We start from the raw sequence: 17,838 nt of genomic DNA, 5'->3' as shown, positions 1-17,838 counted from the left end.
GATAGTTATGATAATGTTGTTTGAAATAGCAAAAGGCTGAAACAACCTAAAGGATAACAATAGAGTTAAACCAATAGCATTCCAAACAATGGATTATTATTCAACTATCAGAAAGACTGAGGCAACCCTATATGTGAAGTATGGTACCTATTTGCTTTGTTTAACAATAGACAGGTTACTTTGATTTTCTAAATTGTATAAATCATGAATGCCTTATCGATTGAATGACTATCCCATTGATTGTTATCATACTGGTCTTAGAGAGCACATTCTTCTGTACCTGGGAAACAGGACAGCACAATTACCCTAAATTGTTTTAGTGGCCACAGGTGGTGCGTTCCAGCTGCCTCAGTGGTCCCGAGACCAGAACAGCACAATTACTCTAAACTGTCCTGACAACTCAGTTGTCGGGAGACCCGAGGGCTCTAGATAATGTATTTCTATCAACTCAGTGATCCAGAGACCCAAAACTGTAATTTAGATAACATGCCTAAGTTTAACCCAGGTTACCCAAGGGCTCTAGATGATGTATTTCTGTCAATTCAGTGACCCCTTGACCTGAAACTGTAATTAACATGCTTAATTCTGCTTCTGTAATTTGCTTTTTTGTGAGCCAGGTGCCACATTCCAAACCCTGGGATGTAATCAATACCTTTGTGATTTTTGCCTATATAAGTCTGGTTTTGTCACCATCTTATTACTATGAGATTTGGGAATGAGCCCTCATAGTCACGGATTGCAATAAACGTGACTCTTTAATTCGACTTCTTGAGGCATCCTTCTGTGATTCGCGGGGTACATTACAACAAATGTACTGACACTGAAAAATCTTCAAGATATATTGTTAAGTGAAAAAAGCAGGACTCCGAGTATTCGGCGAAGTGTATGTAAAAGTGTGTTTGTGTTGTACCTGTCTGGAATATTTCTAGAAGGAAATACAAGACACCAGAGACACTGGTTGCCCTGAGGAAGGGAACCAGGTGGTGGTGGGTGGTGCGGGAGTGAGATGGATTGGGATGGGGTAGGATAATGGTGTGTTTTTGTTGTAAAAGCCTCTGGCACTGTTTGATTTTTTTTTAAAAAAAAACTATGTGTATATACAGTTGATCCCCACCTCCCCCCCCAACAGAACAATACTCAAGACTCCTTCACAGCCATGCATGGACATGCACAGAGCAGCAACACATTTGAGTCACCTAAGGCACAGGTTCCCAGCTGACATCCAACAAGGCTGCCCCGTGCCTTCAGTTCTCACACTGTAACCAAGTATTCTTTTCCCAGCCCATTAAGTGCCATGCATTTTCCATTTTTGTACTTTGTGTTGGTTATTTCTCTGCATAAAATGGCCCTCAAGCATAGCGCGCATGTGTAGCTATTTCTATAGGACGAGTTTACATAGAAGTGGAATTTCTGTATCACAAGAAATGAAAACTAATAACTTTTAAAAGATACCTCCTAGTTTTGTTTCTAAAATTTATCTTTCCAGCCTCAGTGGATGGGAGCTTTGATTACCCTTATCAACATTGGAGATTATCAACTTTTAAATGTTTACTAACTTGATGGGGAAATAATGCTATCTTCTTTCTTAAAACTTAAAATTGAGTGTTTTCATATGGAAAACCGCATTAAGAGTAGCATTCAGCCCTGACCAGTTTGGCTCAGTGGATAGAGCATTGGCCTGGGGACTGAAGGGTTCCGGTCAAGGGCATGTACCTTGGTTGCGGCCACATACCCGGTGGGGAGTGTGTGGGAGGCAGCTGATCGATGTTTCTCTCTCATCGATGTTTCTAGCTCTCTATCCCTCTCCCTTCCTCTCTGTAAAAAATCAATAAAATATATTAAAAAAAAAGAATGCTGCTTAAAAAAAACACAAAGGAGTAGCATTCAATGAATTTTAGAAAACCAAATGCAAACGTGAGGCTTAGCACCCAGATCAAGCACCCTGAATCTCCTTCCTCCTCATGCTCTGTTCCCGTCACTACCCCCTCTACAGCGGCACTTCTGAGAGCATAGATTCAGTCAGCCTGTTTTGGTACTTTATAGAAATTGAATCATATAATATAGTAACTATTTTGTGTCTGGCTTTTTGACTTGACTTGTGAGATTCTTTGAAATCATTGCAGGGAGTTGTGGAAAACTCATTCTCACTGCTCTCTCTCTGTCTTTTCCTCTCTCTCTCTCTCTCTCTCTCTCTCTCTCTCTCTGTTACTTAAATTTGCATTTTGCTCTTAGGTAGAATAGTTTTTAGTTTATTAACAGATAATAGGTGTCTTTATAATATTAAATGTCCCTATTTAGAAACATAGCAACTCTCAGGACTTATTTTCTTTTTATTGATACTGAACATTTCTTATTGTATTGCCTTTGAAGTAATTTGCAATTTTCATTGCTGTTATGAAAGGAATCTCTGTTTTTTTCTATTTTAAGAGCAAACAGAAAATACGATTTTTATATGCTGATGTGAAATCTGTTGAAATTTATAAATTTTCTTTATCAATCCCAATAGTTTAAGTAATTATCTTGAACTTCTAGTTAAAGTGCAATTTGTAAAGGAACATATAAGGACACTTTTGCTACTTTCCCCCAGTAGTTGTGACTTATTTCTTTGTCTTCGGGCTCGAAGCCTAGTACCACATTGAATAGCGGAGCTGATGCAGACACCCTTTCCGCATCCTGACTTCAGTGCGACTGCTTCTCATGCTCCAGCAGTTTCACTGCTTGTTCTGAATTTATGGCTGAATTTATGGCAGATGTTATTTATCAACTTAAGGGTGTTTTCTTCCTTTTCTGTTGTTAATGTTAATGAAAAATAGGAATTGAATTTGAGCATATTTTAAAAATATTCATTAATGTTAATTTCTTGATTTGTTAATGTAGAAAATTACATGAAAAGATGTTCTAATATTGAGATATCCTTATAATTATGGGATTAATTGATAATTGGCTATGATGAGGGTTTGTGAGAATTATCTCGATTTTATAATATACTAGAGGCCCGGTGCATGAATTCATGCACCAGTGGGGTCTCTCAGCCTGGCCTGTGTGATTGGACCAAAACTGGCTCTCCAACATCTTCTGAGGGGTCCTGGATTGTGAGAGGGTGCATATATATATATGACTGTATAGCAAGTGGGGATGTTTTCCATCTTTTTCTGTTCCTGGAATAATTTATATAAGAATTATCTATTTCTTAAAAGCTTGATAGAACTTGTCTATAAACTGTCTGAAATGAACCTTTTAAAGGATAGATATTTGATTACCTATTCAATTACCTTTATAGTTATTGAATTATTCTGTTTTCTACCTCTTATTTCTCCTTAAATCAACATATAAATTTAAATTTTTCTGAAAAGTCATCCATTTCTTCTATATTTTCAAACATATTGGTATAAAATTTATATAATTTTTAATAATTTAAATAAACTACTGTTGGACCTTTAGTTTGTTCACTTTCTTTTTTCTAAGGTTTATTTTCTTATCTTTATGAGAATTGCCAAAAGTTTATTTTACTATTCTTTTAAAAAATTCATTTTTGTTTATATTGATAAAGTCTACTATATTTATATTCTGTTTCATCAATTTCTGCTTTTATTTTTATAATACTTCCTTTTTATTTCTGTGTTCTTTTCAAAATTTTCTTGTAATGAATGACTAGTTTGTTTTTTAACTTTATTTTTAATTTTTCTTATTTTCTTATAAGTATATTTAAGGCTGTAAGTTTTCCTTGCTCACATCCCACAGGGCCATTCATTTCTCAATAATTTGTAATTTCTGCATCAATTTCTTTTTTTTTTATTGCACATCACTCCTTTGTTATACTGATCTGGAAATAAAAGACTTAGTAGTTATGCTCAAAATGCATACTGGGTGCAAGTGGCAGGGCCACGCAACGGGAACAGGATTCAGAACTCAGACACAGTGAGAGACACCCCTGGACATGTTCAAGAGGCATTTCACTGCCAGGAAACAATGAGGCAGGAGCAGGATTCCAGAACACACAGCAGGATGACTCCTACATCTCAGAGTCAAGGAGCTCATCCCACCACGGTGTGAGGAATGGCTTCTTTTGTGATGGACACATGGGGGAATAGTACAACCGCCACTAGAAACCCCAGATCGGTGTTTGCTTTGTATTAGTCTATACCAGAGGCCTGGTGCACGAATTTGTGCACATTTTAAGGAAATTAATTAGAAGATATATTTTAATATCACTATTCACCCTTTCTCTATAATAGAAGCATCAACCAAATTCACCATTGACAATGACAGATGGAAACACACACGTACGATGGGCGCCAGCGAGAGCTTTGTATATATAGATAACTTAACTTCCTTTTTTTGTAAAAGTAAATACAACATGTCAACAGTCAGGATTGATCCCAATCCTCTGGAGCCAGCATTTCAGGGGTCAGGGAGGAAATGTTTCTTTGAATCACCATTCATTCATCTTCCATGACCAGAGCCCGCCCCCCAGTCACCTGACTACAGAATAGCACAGGACTGCTCATGGGAACACAGGTAGGCTCTCTCACCTCTCCTCATTGGTCACCCTTTAGCATGGCTCCTCCCTACCCCCTACTCTAGCAGGTCCTTAGTAGTAAACAAAGCACTAGCAAATAAGAGTTCCTACCTCCGGACTCTCTTAGGTAAGAGTCTTCCCTCGGTTTAGAGTGAGGACCCGTGCCCCAGAGGTGCCATTCTGATGAGATGGCATGAAGGGAGAGGGTGCAGGAGACAAAATGGCTAAACCAAAATTGGGAGCCACCCGTCCCCATCTGCAGCTACAACCTAAGATGCCTAGAGATACGGGCAGTGTGACCTGTGCACAGGAGCGATGCCGAGGAATGGGGTGGGAGGGAGGTGTCCTTGGGAAATTCCTCAGCCTGCTCGCCTTCACTTCCTGGCCTCGCCCCGGGCAGCCACAGCCTCCATGGCTTTAGTGTGGTCTCTTCTTCCCCCAGGAACTGCATGGGCTTGATGGGCTTCAAGTTTGTCCAATTCCTAGGCAACGGGAATACCAGTCGGCAGGTTCAGCTCCATGACAGCCTCCTCAGAAAGCTCCCCCCACACACACCAGATGTCTGACAATGCCCCAGAGGCTGTTGCCATGGGCTGCAATCAGTACCATGTCCCCTCCTTGATCAGGGGAACTATTTCTTCATTCCCAAAGGGCAGAGCTCTGGCAAGGGTGTCCTTCAGACTCTCCCAGGAGAGTGGCTGATCTTCACTGAGGTCTGCATGCCTGCGACCCTTACTGATGTGGCTGTAGAAGGGAAGGTCGGGCTCCATCAGTGGTGGGATATCCTAGGAGCACCTCCAGGCCTTTACCTGGGCCTCGCCATGCTTCGCAGCAGTTTCTGCTTTATTAAGGCCAGTCAGACCCCCACAGGGCCGCTCATTGAGAGGCCACGTCCTCACCACAGGCAGCCACATGTGGTCCAAGGCATCCAGCACTGCCCAGAGGGTCTGCATTGCCCTCTTCTGCACTGAGATGAAGCAGATGTCAAACTCCCAGCTGGCATCCCCCAGCGCCTGCCCGCACTTGGTCTCCTCGCGCCTCTCGGTTCTCCAGGTTCCCAGCTCTGGCCCTGCGGGATCAGCACCAGCTCGCAGGCGCCCCGAGGGCAGTTCCGAGTACCCTGCAGACTGGGGCTCACAGATTCCAGAATCTGTTTCCTTTTTCAGCCAAGAATGATCGGAGGTGTGTTTTATATTTTAGAGGGACTTGAATTTCCTTTATAACCAAGAAAAGGCACAGCAATGCTAATATACTTAACATTGCCGACTGTATACCTATAAATAGTTAAGACGGTAAATTTAATGCGATGTATATTTTAGCACAATTTTTAAAAAAATTTAATGCAAAAATAGGTAAGTAGTTTTCTGGGCGGCCTCAATGTAACCACAAGGGACTTTAAAAATGGAAGAGGAGGCAGAAGTTCAAGTGAGCTGGCAGCGCTGGGAAGACTTGCCCATCCTTGCTGGCTGTGAAGATGGAGAAAGGATACAAGAGCTAAGAAATGCAGCAGTCAGTCTACAGAAACCGGAAACGCAGGGCACAGATGCTCCCCTGCAGGAAGGAAAGCAGCCCTGCCTTGATTTTAGCCAGGCCTGTTTTGGAATTCACTCTCCAGAACCGAAAGAGAATAAATTTGTATTGTTTCACTGTGTAAGGGCATTTTTAACAAATCCATTTGAACAGATTTTAAGAGAGGCTATAACAGTGCAAATTCTTTTTTAAAATATATTTTTGTTGCATTCAGAGAGGAAGGGAGGGTTAGAGAGAGATAGAAACATCAAGGATGAGAGAGAATCGTTGATTGGCTGCCCCTTGCATGCCCCACACTGGGGATTGAGCCCTCAACCTGGGTAAATGACCTGATTGGGAATCAAACTGTGACCTCCTGGTTTATAGGTTGACCCTCAACCACTGAGCCATGCCAGCCGGGTTAATCATGCAAATTCTAATGAACTTTTATTAGCAACAGTTAACCCCTGAAGTTCATATGAGATATAGCATTAGTATTAGCCCCTTTCCAGATCTGCAATCTAAGCATATGATGCATATGGCCTGACATATACTGGTACGCCATAGGGAAATTCTTCCTAAAAGGTACTCAGAGCCTCTCGTCTTGCCATCCTTTTGTACAAACAGTGCAGAGAGCACCATCCACGTTCTTCTCTGAGAAAATGGAAGCTGAAGAAAGTTAGGCTCCCAGACCTCAGGATCTCAGTGGTCGGTGAGGGGCAGAATCTCCTAGATCAGGGCTGTTTATGTCCACCATCCTCACTGAGCTCTCCAGAACCCACTCCATACGGCCGGTATCAAAACACAAAGCCCCTGGAACCAGAGCCAGTGAGGCCCAAAGAGCCAGAGCTCGGGAAACATTAACCTGAAACACTATTAAAACTTTCATCTGCAGTCATTACAATGGTAGTGAGAGTGTAAGCTCAGGAGAGAGAGAGAGAGAGAGAGAGAGAGAGAGAGAGAGAGAGAGAGAGAGAGAGAGAGACACCCCACAGCTCACCAGCCTCTTTGCCCTCATCGGGGCTTAAGGGAATTCTGTTCTTGTACAGAACCTTTGCCACTGTGTCCCAGCTGTGCTCCACCTGCTTATCCTTTGAACTTTAGATTGCATTAGGAGAGCTAACATTTGCTGGTTTGGCAGGAGGCTGAGCCTCTTCTCCCCTCGTCTCCATGGCCATTCGAGAAAGGTCTGAGAATAAGAATGATTCCTTTAATAAATGGAGACAGAGCCTCCTCTTGCCAACAATATTTTCATCAGTCTTCCACTTTACTGTTTTTAAAACGGAATTCAAGGTGATTTTCAGGTTTGGTGCAATTCCTCTGACCTAGGATTCTCCCAGTTCATAGGTAAGGGCAGGACTTTCTGGCCTATCAGATGGGGAAACTGAGGCAGGGATTGGGAGAGTGATGAAGTCAAAGTTACTCAAGATTAGAAAGAGCAGAGTTTTAAAATCTCTGATTCCTAATGAGTTGATAAGACACTCAAGCAGTGGGTTTCTGATTTCCCCTTTTTTCCCCCTCAGTGATTCCTTAGTTTCGTAGAATAAGTACCTCCTACGCTTCATTTACAGCTCTCTTTCTACAAGGCACAAAACGAGGATGAAGATGAAGATGAATTCCATGTACTTCATAGAGGAGCAACACTTTCTCTCCTACCCTGCTCCCCATCTCAAATTATCCAAATAATTTCTGCAGTCCCTAAGTCCTGTAAAAAACTTAAAATAATCTTTTAAAAGTTTACATTTTTTGGTGTGAAAATGCTATTCCGATTGTGAATTCTGGGGGCAAAAGTATTTGCATACAATATTTAATAGGACCTTCACAATAAACTTTACAAACTTTAAAAAAAAATATTTTATTGATTTTTTCCAGAGAGGGAGAGAGAGGGATAGAGAGTTAGAAACATCGATCATCTGCCTCCTGCACACGTCCTACTGGGGATGTGCCCGCAACCAAGGTACATGCCCTTGACCGGAATTGAACCTGGGACCCTTCAGTCTGCAGGCCAATGCTCTATCCACTGAGCCAAACCGGTTTGGCAAACTTTACAAACTTTTATATAATCTTTTGTATAATCTTTACAAATTACTTTCTTATGTAATCTTCCTCAGAAAGCAGTTTACTTAAGAAGGCAGCTTATCAAAGTTGTAAGTTGTTAAAAAGTTACTAAGGAAAATCATATATGGGCAAAATAAAATATTGATCAAATGGTTATAACTTGAAGTGAGCTCTCACATAAAAGAAAAATAAAATGCAAAGATATAAAGGCACTCAAGTGAAAAGGGATCTAGAAATAGAATTGATTACTAAGGGTTGTTTTGCTTGGTTTTGTTTTGTTGTTTGTTTTTTATGAAGGGCTGAAATGCCTTCCCTGGCCATAATCTCCTCCTTTTCCTGCTCCATGAAAAGAATCAATAAAAACACCTGAAACTTATAAGGAACTACTTCAACAGAGGCTGTGAGAAAGGGGAGTCATTGAAGTGATTCTTTAAGCTAAAGCAATAGCCAATAGTTGATGGAAGCTGTGAAAACAATGTTTCACCCTAAGGCAGAAAAGCCATGGACGTGAGCCATCTTACATGTTATATGACTTTAACATAAGGATTAAAGAGAAACGACAAAGACATTTTAAAACCAAGTCTTGGGAAAATAAACTGTGTTATGAATGACCATGTTTAGAATTTATAAGAAATGAACTGAGTTTTGCCACATAGCAAAGTTTTTTCAAACTATGGTCCATAGATTAGTGCATCTGAAGCAAAGGGCACTAGAGATGGAATGCCACTGTTCACCTATATTCAAACTTTTTCCTTTCTACCTGAATATACCACGAGACTGCATTCCCCTTTCCAATTTACAGTGAGGTGTAATTTCTAGATTGAATTCAGCCACTACCATAATAGGCTGTACACACTCTCATGTGCTAATATATCACATTCTCAATCTTCTCTCTCATTCTCTCTCTCTCTCTCTCTCTCTCTCTCTCTCTCTCTCTCTCTCTCTCTCTCTCTCTCTCTTCCTGTTTAGATATAGGGTTTTCCCACAGAGGATTCTCAGTTCTTACAAGATGACAGGACCATAAAATGTGAGGAGTCTTGGTGTCGAATTCTCTACACAGGAAGCTGCCAATTTGGTTCGGGATATGAGTGAGAAATGAACCTTTCATGTGTTCACTATTTGAGGTTTGAAGGTTATTTGTTACGAGGATAGACTACCTTGATTAATACAATACATATTAAAATGACCTGATTCACTGTTCCATTCTAAGATACATTGAATCAGAAATTCTTGGAATAGGATCCAGAAATCTGAAGTTCTTAACAAGTTCTCCAAGTGATTCTACCCACATTGAAGTTGGAAAACCGTTTTATACTTTGATTTCTTTAAAAGTTATGCATATATATAAAAATGAAATCTTTCTGAAGTTGAAGTGTTCAAAGAGTTTTAAATCTATTAGAACAATGCATTTGAAACAATGTTAATCTTGTTTTCAATGCCATACTTAGTTTAAGCCATGTAGGTCAGAGTATGCAGCATTTATCCAACAAATATGTAGTAAGCACCTCCTATATGCCAGGAAATATAGTAGATGCTGGAGATACCTGATTAACAATATAGCCACATTCCTTGCTCCCCCAAATACTCCTATGGTTATAGATAAATATAATATATTGTGATAAGTAGAAATACCTGGTGCTCTAGGAGCAAATATAAAAAACATTTAACTCAGGTGTGATGGCTTCAAGGAAGATATCTCAGCTAAAGCATGAAGGATGAATAGGAATTAGCCGGATGGAAGGGAAGAGGAAAGAGGGAGGGTAAAATGTTATTCCAGGTAGGCAAACAGTATGCACTAAGATAAAAATGAGAGAACATGCAACATAACGTTAGGATGGGCATGATGAGAGCTGGGGCTAGAGAACTAAGTATGGCCAGGTCAATGAGGGCTGTGGAAATCAATTTAAGGAACTCAGAAATTATCTGGAGGGAAATGAGGTGCCACTGAAGGGGATTTAAAGGAAATGCACTTTATTAGATTTACTTGTAAAAATTTCTCCAACTGTATTGAGGAGAATGGATTGGATGGGCCAAGACTGGGGGAAACCAGTTAAAAGACTGATTTGTGTGTGTTGCAGAATTCCAGGTGATAAGTTAACTAATTAATTTGTTCATGCAACTAACTTTTAATAAGCCCCATGTGAGGGTCTCACAAATTTTAAAGCTGAGAGAGAGCGAGAGAGAGCGAGAGCGAGAGAGAGAGAGAGAGAGAGCGAGAGAGAGCGAGAGCGAGAGAGAGAGAGAGAGAGAGCGAGAGAGAGAGATTGAATTTAAAAGGTAGTGACCCAGAATGACCAGTAAGGCTGAAGAGAAGTACTGTACTGGTAATTGATGAAATGTGGGAATGGAGGGAGAAGTCCAAGATGATGCTATGGTTTCTGGCATGAATAAATGGTACCACCATTCATGGAAATAAAGAAGACAGGAATAAGATTAAGTTGAAAGAGAGATTATGTTCAATTTTGGATTTATACTGCCTGATTTCAAGGCTTATTATAAAGATATAGTAATCAAGACTGTATGGTATGGGCATAAAAGTAGCACAATAGATCAATGGAACAAATTAGAGAGTCCAAGATTTTTCAACAAAGTCACAAAAGCAATACAGTGGAGTACATACAGTCTTTTCAACAAATGATTCTGTAACAATTGGACAACCACATGCAAAAAAAAACCCCACTTTGATCATAGCTTATACCATATAAAAACTATCTCAGAACTGATTTTAGATGTAACTGTAAAACCTAAAACTGTAAAAGAAAATGTCTATAAACTTAGACAAAGATTTCTTAGATACAATACCAAAAACCCAAGCCATAAAAAATGGACATATTGGATAATATCAAAATTAAAAACTTTGAAAGAAACTTCATCAAAATTAAGAACTTCATTAAGATAATGAAAAGACAAGCCATAGATTGGGAGAAAATACTTGAAAGTCACATAATTGGTAAAACAAACAAACAAACAAACAAAAAAACAACTTAGATCCAGAATATATAAAGAATTCTTAAAATGAAGTAATAATAATAAAAAATTAAAAATGGGCAAAATTTTGAAAAGTTACTTCACCAAAGAAGATATATAGATGACTAGTATTTACATGAAAATTTGCTCATCATTAGTCATTTAGGAAATGTAAATAAAAACTTTAAGAAGATGCCACTGTATACCTATTAGAATGGCTAAATTTAAAAGACTGATCATACCATGTGCTGGGGAAGGTGTGGAGCAACTGGCACTTTTATGCACCACATACTGCTGGTGGGAATGAAAAATGGTACAACTACTTTGAAAAACAGTTTGGCAATTTCTTAAAAAGTTAAACATATACCTACCATATGATCCAGATATTGACTTATAGGTATTTACTGAAGATGTATGTCTATATAAAGATGTGTATTTATATATATCAGATTTATTTGTAATAGTATATCTATAGTACAATGGAATACCATTCAGCAACAAAAAGGAATTAACTCAATTGATATATGCAATAACATAGATGAATCTCAAAATTATAACTGAAAAGTCATTAAAAAGAGTATATGCTATATTATTTTATTTATTAAAAACTCTAAAATGTCCAAATGAGTCTTTAGTGACAGAAAGCAGATCATAGTTGCCTAAGGACTGATGGGGAGTGATGTAGTGAAGGGGTTAGAGGGAGGGATGACAAAGGAATACAAAGAAACATTTGGGGGTGATAAATGTGTTTATTATCTTGGTTGTGATGATGGTTTCATGGGTGTATACATATGTAAAGGTTATTCAAATTGTACACTTTAAATATGTGTACTTTCTTATATATCAACATACCTCAATAAAACTTTAAAACTGTTAAAATTCTTAAAAAAAATAAAAACAATCATTCAATTCTTTAAGGGCCTGAACAGAATAAAAGAAAGAATTCTTATTTTAAAAGAATTCTTTCTTTCTGCCTGCCTGTCTTTGAGCTGGGACATCAGTCTTCTCCTGTCTTCAGACTTGGACTCATACTGGGACTTGCACCATTGGCTTTCCTGGGTCTCCAACCTGGAACTAGAGATCTTGGGAATTCTCAGCCTCCATAATTGCATGAGCCAATTCCATAAGTAAAGTAAATCTCTCTCTCTCTCTTGCTCTCTCTGTAGATGGATATATAGAGATATACACATATAAATATAGGTAGAATATAGAATTCTTTATAATTATATAGAATTCTACATAAATATATAATTACTTATAATATAAATTCTATATCCTATCTACTATAGAGGGAATATGCTAATTGACCATCACACCCTCACAAAGATGGTGGTACCCACAGCCAATAAAGAGGGAATATGCTAATTGACTGTCACACCCTCACAAAGATGGCAGTGCACACAGCCACAAGATGGCAGCACCTAGTCCCCTCAGCCCCGCCTCATCTAGCTGGAGTCCCCCAGTCCCCTCAGCCCCACAGGGGAAGGCAATTGGGCCAGCAGGGGGAGAGCGCAGTTGGAGGCAATCATGCTGACAAGGGAGCAGTTAGGCATCAATGAGGCTGGCAGGGGAGCGGTTAGGGGGCTATCAGGCTGGCAGGCAGAGTGGTTAGGAGCCAGCAGTCCAGGATTGAGAGGGGGATATCCGACTGCCGGTTTAGGCCCAATCCTCGAGGGGTCCCAGATTAGAGAGAGTGCAGGCTGGGCTGAGGGACACCCCCCCCACCCCCGTGCATGAATTTCATGCACCGAGCCTCTAGTATTATATATAGAAGTCTTGGTATTTATTAATTCTATATAGTTATATAGACTTCTATATATAGAATACAGAATATATATTATATATGGAGCTATATGTATAATTCTATATAAATAGAATATAGAATACACATGTATATCATTAGTTCTGTTTCTAATACAGACTAATACAGTTTAATACAGACTAACGCAGTGACAGAGAATGTGAGCAGTTGGATCAGTCAAAACATGGCCAGGTGTTGAATTGGACAATAAGACAAAAGAGTTGAGGAAAGACAAAGCAATGAAAACAAACAGAGGTGCTGAGTACGGGGGGAATAGAAGTATCAAGGAAGTAGAGGGGTCAGAGTGTAAACCAACAGAGAGAGTAATGGGAGAAAAGAAGTAATTGCCAGGATAAGAACTTTAAATGAAAGCTGTCAGAAACAGAGGTATTCTAGATGATGACAAAATCTAGGGCTGTGGCCTTGGAAGGAGGTGGCTGAGAAAATGTAAAGGAGAGGTTTATTGGCATTATGTAAATCAAGGAACTGATTGAGTAGGGTGTTGAATCACCCATGAGTTCTTGGTGAGAGGAACATTCAAAAGAATCCAGACTTGTTACTGATGTCAGCTTGTCCTATTTGTAGGTTTTGCTATTGTAAATGATATGGTACCTCTGGAGAAATTGCACTCCTAAACTAATAAAATGATCATAAAATACTAGTATGCCTGAAATATTTTGATCAGAAAAATTGTGTATTTACTGATCTATCTGGTGCAACCTTTTTTGTTGTTGTTGTTCTTTTATGTTATTTTTACCTTTCACGGTATAGGAATTTTAGATATCTATATTTATATCTATATCTATCTATCTATTATCTATCTACCTATCTATCTACCTAGCTAGCTATTTTGTCTATTTATATACATATTAGAAAACTTCCTTTCCTGCTATTGGTCTTTCCTAACCCCTCTCCTGGCAACTGTGCTTCAGCACGGTAACTTGAGTGGTTATGATTGGATGAACTCTACAAAGTGAGGACATTGGATTAGATCAGTGAGAGGTTCTGGACCTTTTTTTTTAAAAAAAAATTGTCAACCTCTTTGTAAATTTGATGGAAGTGTGACTTCTTTATGCAGGAAAATGAATGTTTTCATATAACCACAGAATTCTGCCACTTAATATAATCTGAATTTTATTGTTGTGGGTATCTTTTCAGCTGTACAATATAACAACTACAGTTATACTATGAAATCAGTTTGCTTATTTGCCAATTTTTAAAGTCTAATTGCAATCTTTTCCCTTAAACTTGTCTCTCAGATCTCATTCTGTAATGGGTGAGGTCAAGGGGGCACATCCATTTCTCCCTGTGGCCTGATAGTTCTCTCCGAGTGTGACCCTTCCCTGACAGAGCACCGGGGAGTCTTCTGCTAGTCACCCCAACAGGTTTTATTTTAAAAGGGTGGGTCTCTCTGACTGGAACAGCTGAGCCTGTCTTCCTGTTTGTTGACTGGCAACAGCCCAACTCCACAGCTGAAGTGGTGAAGGGACATCAGGGACACTTCCGTCAGCCATTTCACTCTGCCCTGGGAATTACAAGTCAGAGAGAGGAGTTTGGCACAGAAGGCAGCGAGGGAACTGATGGGCTGATGACAGTCTCCACTGAGCGCATTTGTGCTTGTGGTCTCAAGAGTGCTTAGAAGGACAAGCCTAGGGAGAGACCCTGGGTGCAATGAGGAAAGAGAAAAGAAAAATTACCCCCCAAACAAGCAAGCAGGCAAGCAAAAAACATACACCATTAAAAAAATTGCTAACAGTTTGTCCAAAGTAGCCGTTGGAGATTTAACTGCTCAGTATCCAGAGTAGGTGCAAATTCGAATCCATTTTAGAAAATAAGTGGGCTTCATAGACCAGACTATTTCTTTCCACTCTTCCTCTTAGGCAGAAAAGCTACCTCTCCCCTGTTATTCTCTATCTATGCCTTCTCTCCCCCCACCCCCTTTTTAATGACAGTTTTATTCTCTCTTCACCTATAGCTATACTGTATCAAATTCCTAGAATGGCGAAATAAAAAATTTTGTACAATTTATTTACTTACCATTGGGAAATAGATAAAATGGATTTTATCTGTTGCCCAAAAGATTTGAAATGATTTACAATAAAGACTAAATTGCTAGAAACCACTAAAATATAGCAAAAGAATAAGAGTCAAACAATAGGTGGATTATAGTTGTGTTGTAAAAAATTAGGCCAAGCAAAACTACTACAATTGACCCAAAACATAGCTCTGAGTTCCAAGGTAAAAAAATATAATCCCTTGAGGTAGTCTTCATTGCCTATTAAATTAAATATACACATTTTTTCCTATTATTAAATTTTCAAATGAATTTATATGTCATAGAGGTATTCAATTAACATAGTATATTTGAATATCTTCAATTTTATTTGAGATATGGAAACATTTTTCCATGGAATGTTTTCAAGTATATCCTTTATAAATGCCAAGGGGGAGAATTTAAGTCATGGATTTGTTAAGGTTTTCTCATAGGTAGGTTGAAGAAATCTGTCATAGTAATGTTATTGGCTAGTTTTTGACTTGTCATGAGGATAGAATTTAGGCTTGAGGGGAATTTAGTCTAAATGAATAAATTGTTAGCTATACTTCTTAGAACATTCTTTTCAATGATCAATTGTCTCAGTTAGGTAATTAGCCAACAATGGAAGGCAGGTAATTTGAAATCTGAAGCATAGATCTTCCATTTTGTTGATATTAGAAGGTTGGTGAACATTAGGTGTCTGGCATGCTGATGGCAAAGCCAAGGTTTTATTATAAAAACAGGAGCCTGATATGGAAAACCTTCTCATTTTTACCCTGGGTAGGTTTCAGGTGCCTATGCAAACAGTGCCAACATTTTTCTCAGGAAGCAGCTTTGGTGGAAAAGTAAAATATCGCTGAAAACTAAATGAAATAACAAGGTTGTGCAGTCTATAAACTGAAGCACATCTGCCCATGGCAACGATTTTGAATTTGGCAGTTCATTTTGGGCTTTTCTTTTTGAAAGCAGTTAGTTGATGGCATTATTGGCTTTAAGATGATGGCTACCATGGACACAGACAATAGTGTGTTGAAGGCCTGGGGGTGGGGGTGGTGCAGGGTGGAGGGGTCAATGGGGAATGAAAAGGGAACATCTGTAATACTTTCAACAAATTAAAAAAAAAAAGAGAGAGAGTAAGACTATGCCATCATCAAAGGATAGAATGATGAATGATCTTCCTATTTGCTATTGAAAGAGAGAATGCATCCAGCTCATCCAAAAGTTGTTCCAAATATATTTGGTATGAGTTCGAGAGGATGAAAAGGAGCTGTATAGTTGCTACTAACAAGGCCCAGGATCTCTTGTTTCTGGTTCTCAGGACTCATTTAAAGGTAACATTGACATTAGACAGAGTAGGATCAGATTTACATTATTCATTTCAATAAGGACAAAAGGGGACATAGTACAAGCTATGAGAAGCAAAAGATTCATAATGTCAGCATGGTTGTTAAAACAAGAGGGAATTTGCATTACAGTTTTTTAGATTATACCAAATTTTTTTTCTCCTTTAGATTCAGAGTCTACTTAAGTACCTTGTCCTATGATTTAGCCTTTGAGAACAAAGAATTCCTTTCCTCTGTGTCCCGTTATTTCCCCTCTGGGAATTTGATTATCTTGCAAATCAATAGTCGGGTAGAATAGAGGTTCTAAGAAGAAAATAGTAATAAAAGACACTTCTTTGAAAAAACAAATCCAACCAATGTTGCCAGTGGGCCATGAACAGCAGAATATAATCAATAGAATCATCTGGACCTGACTTCCAAATAAACAACATTGAAAACAACAACCAAATGTCTAGGTCGTAAAATAGACTTTAATAATATTATAATAACTATGTATAGTGTCAGGGGCATTAGGTTTATTGGGGTGATCAATTTGTAAATTATATAAATATCTAACCACTATGCTATACACCTGAAACTAATATAATGTTGAATGTCAACTGTAACTTAAAAATAAATATTAAAACATTCAATGGAGTCAAGACAGTCTCTTCAATAAATGGTGTTGGGAAAATTGGACAGATACATGCAAAAAAATGAAACTAGACCACCACCTTACACCATACACAAAAATAAACTCAAAATGGATAAAGGACTTAAATGTAAGACGGGAAACCATAAAAATACTAGAGGAATGCAAAGGCAACAAAATCTCAGACATATGCTGAAGCAATTTCTTCACCGATACAGCTCCTAGGGCACTTGAAACTAAAGAGAAAATGAACAAATGGGACTACATCAAAATCAAAAGCTTCTGCACAGCAAAAGAAACCATCAACAAAACAACAAGAAAGCCCACTGCATGGGAGAACATATTTGCCAATGTTATCACCGAAAAGGATTTAATCTCCAACATTTATAGGGAACTCATACAACTTAACAAAAGGAAGATAAAAAATCCAATCAAAAAATGGGCAAAGGACCTAAATAGACACCTTTCAAAAGAGGACAGTCAGAAAGCCAAGAGACATATGAAAACATGCTCAAAGTCACTAATCATCCGAGAGATGCAAATCAAAACAACAATGAGGTACCATCTCATACCTGTTAGACTGGCTATCATCAACAAATCAACAAACGACAAGTGCTGGAGAGGATGTGGAGAAAAAGGAACACTTGTGCACTGCTGGTGGGAATGCACACTGGTGCAGCCACTGTGGAGTTTCCTCAAAAAGTTAAAAATGGAACTCCCATTTGACCCAGTGATCCCACTTCTAGGAATGTATCCCAAGAAATCAGAAACACCAGTCAGAAAGGATATATGCACCCCTATGTTCATAGCAGCACAATTCACCATAGCTAAGATCTGGAAACAGCCTAAACGCCCATCAGCAGATGAATGGATTAGAAAACTGTGGTACATCTACATGATGGAATACTATGCTACTGTAAAAAAGAAGGAATTCTTACCATTTTCGACAGCATAGATGGAACTGGAGAGCATTAT

The 17,838-nt window shown here is 38.7% G+C and overlaps 1 pseudogene; it reads right to left on the bottom strand.

The window, feature by feature from the left end:
* Positions 1–4,893: 4,893 nt before the first annotated feature.
* Positions 4,894–7,046, bottom strand: LOC132211341 (phosphoglycerate mutase 1-like; annotated as a pseudogene).
* Positions 7,047–17,838: the final 10,792 nt, after the last annotated feature.

Source organism: Myotis daubentonii, chromosome 10 (genome assembly GCF_963259705.1).
Source record: "Myotis daubentonii chromosome 10, mMyoDau2.1, whole genome shotgun sequence".
Lineage (NCBI taxonomy): Eukaryota > Metazoa > Chordata > Mammalia > Chiroptera > Vespertilionidae > Myotis > Myotis daubentonii.
Note: the sequence above shows the minus strand (reverse complement) of the source record. Positions and strands in the feature narration are given on the sequence as shown.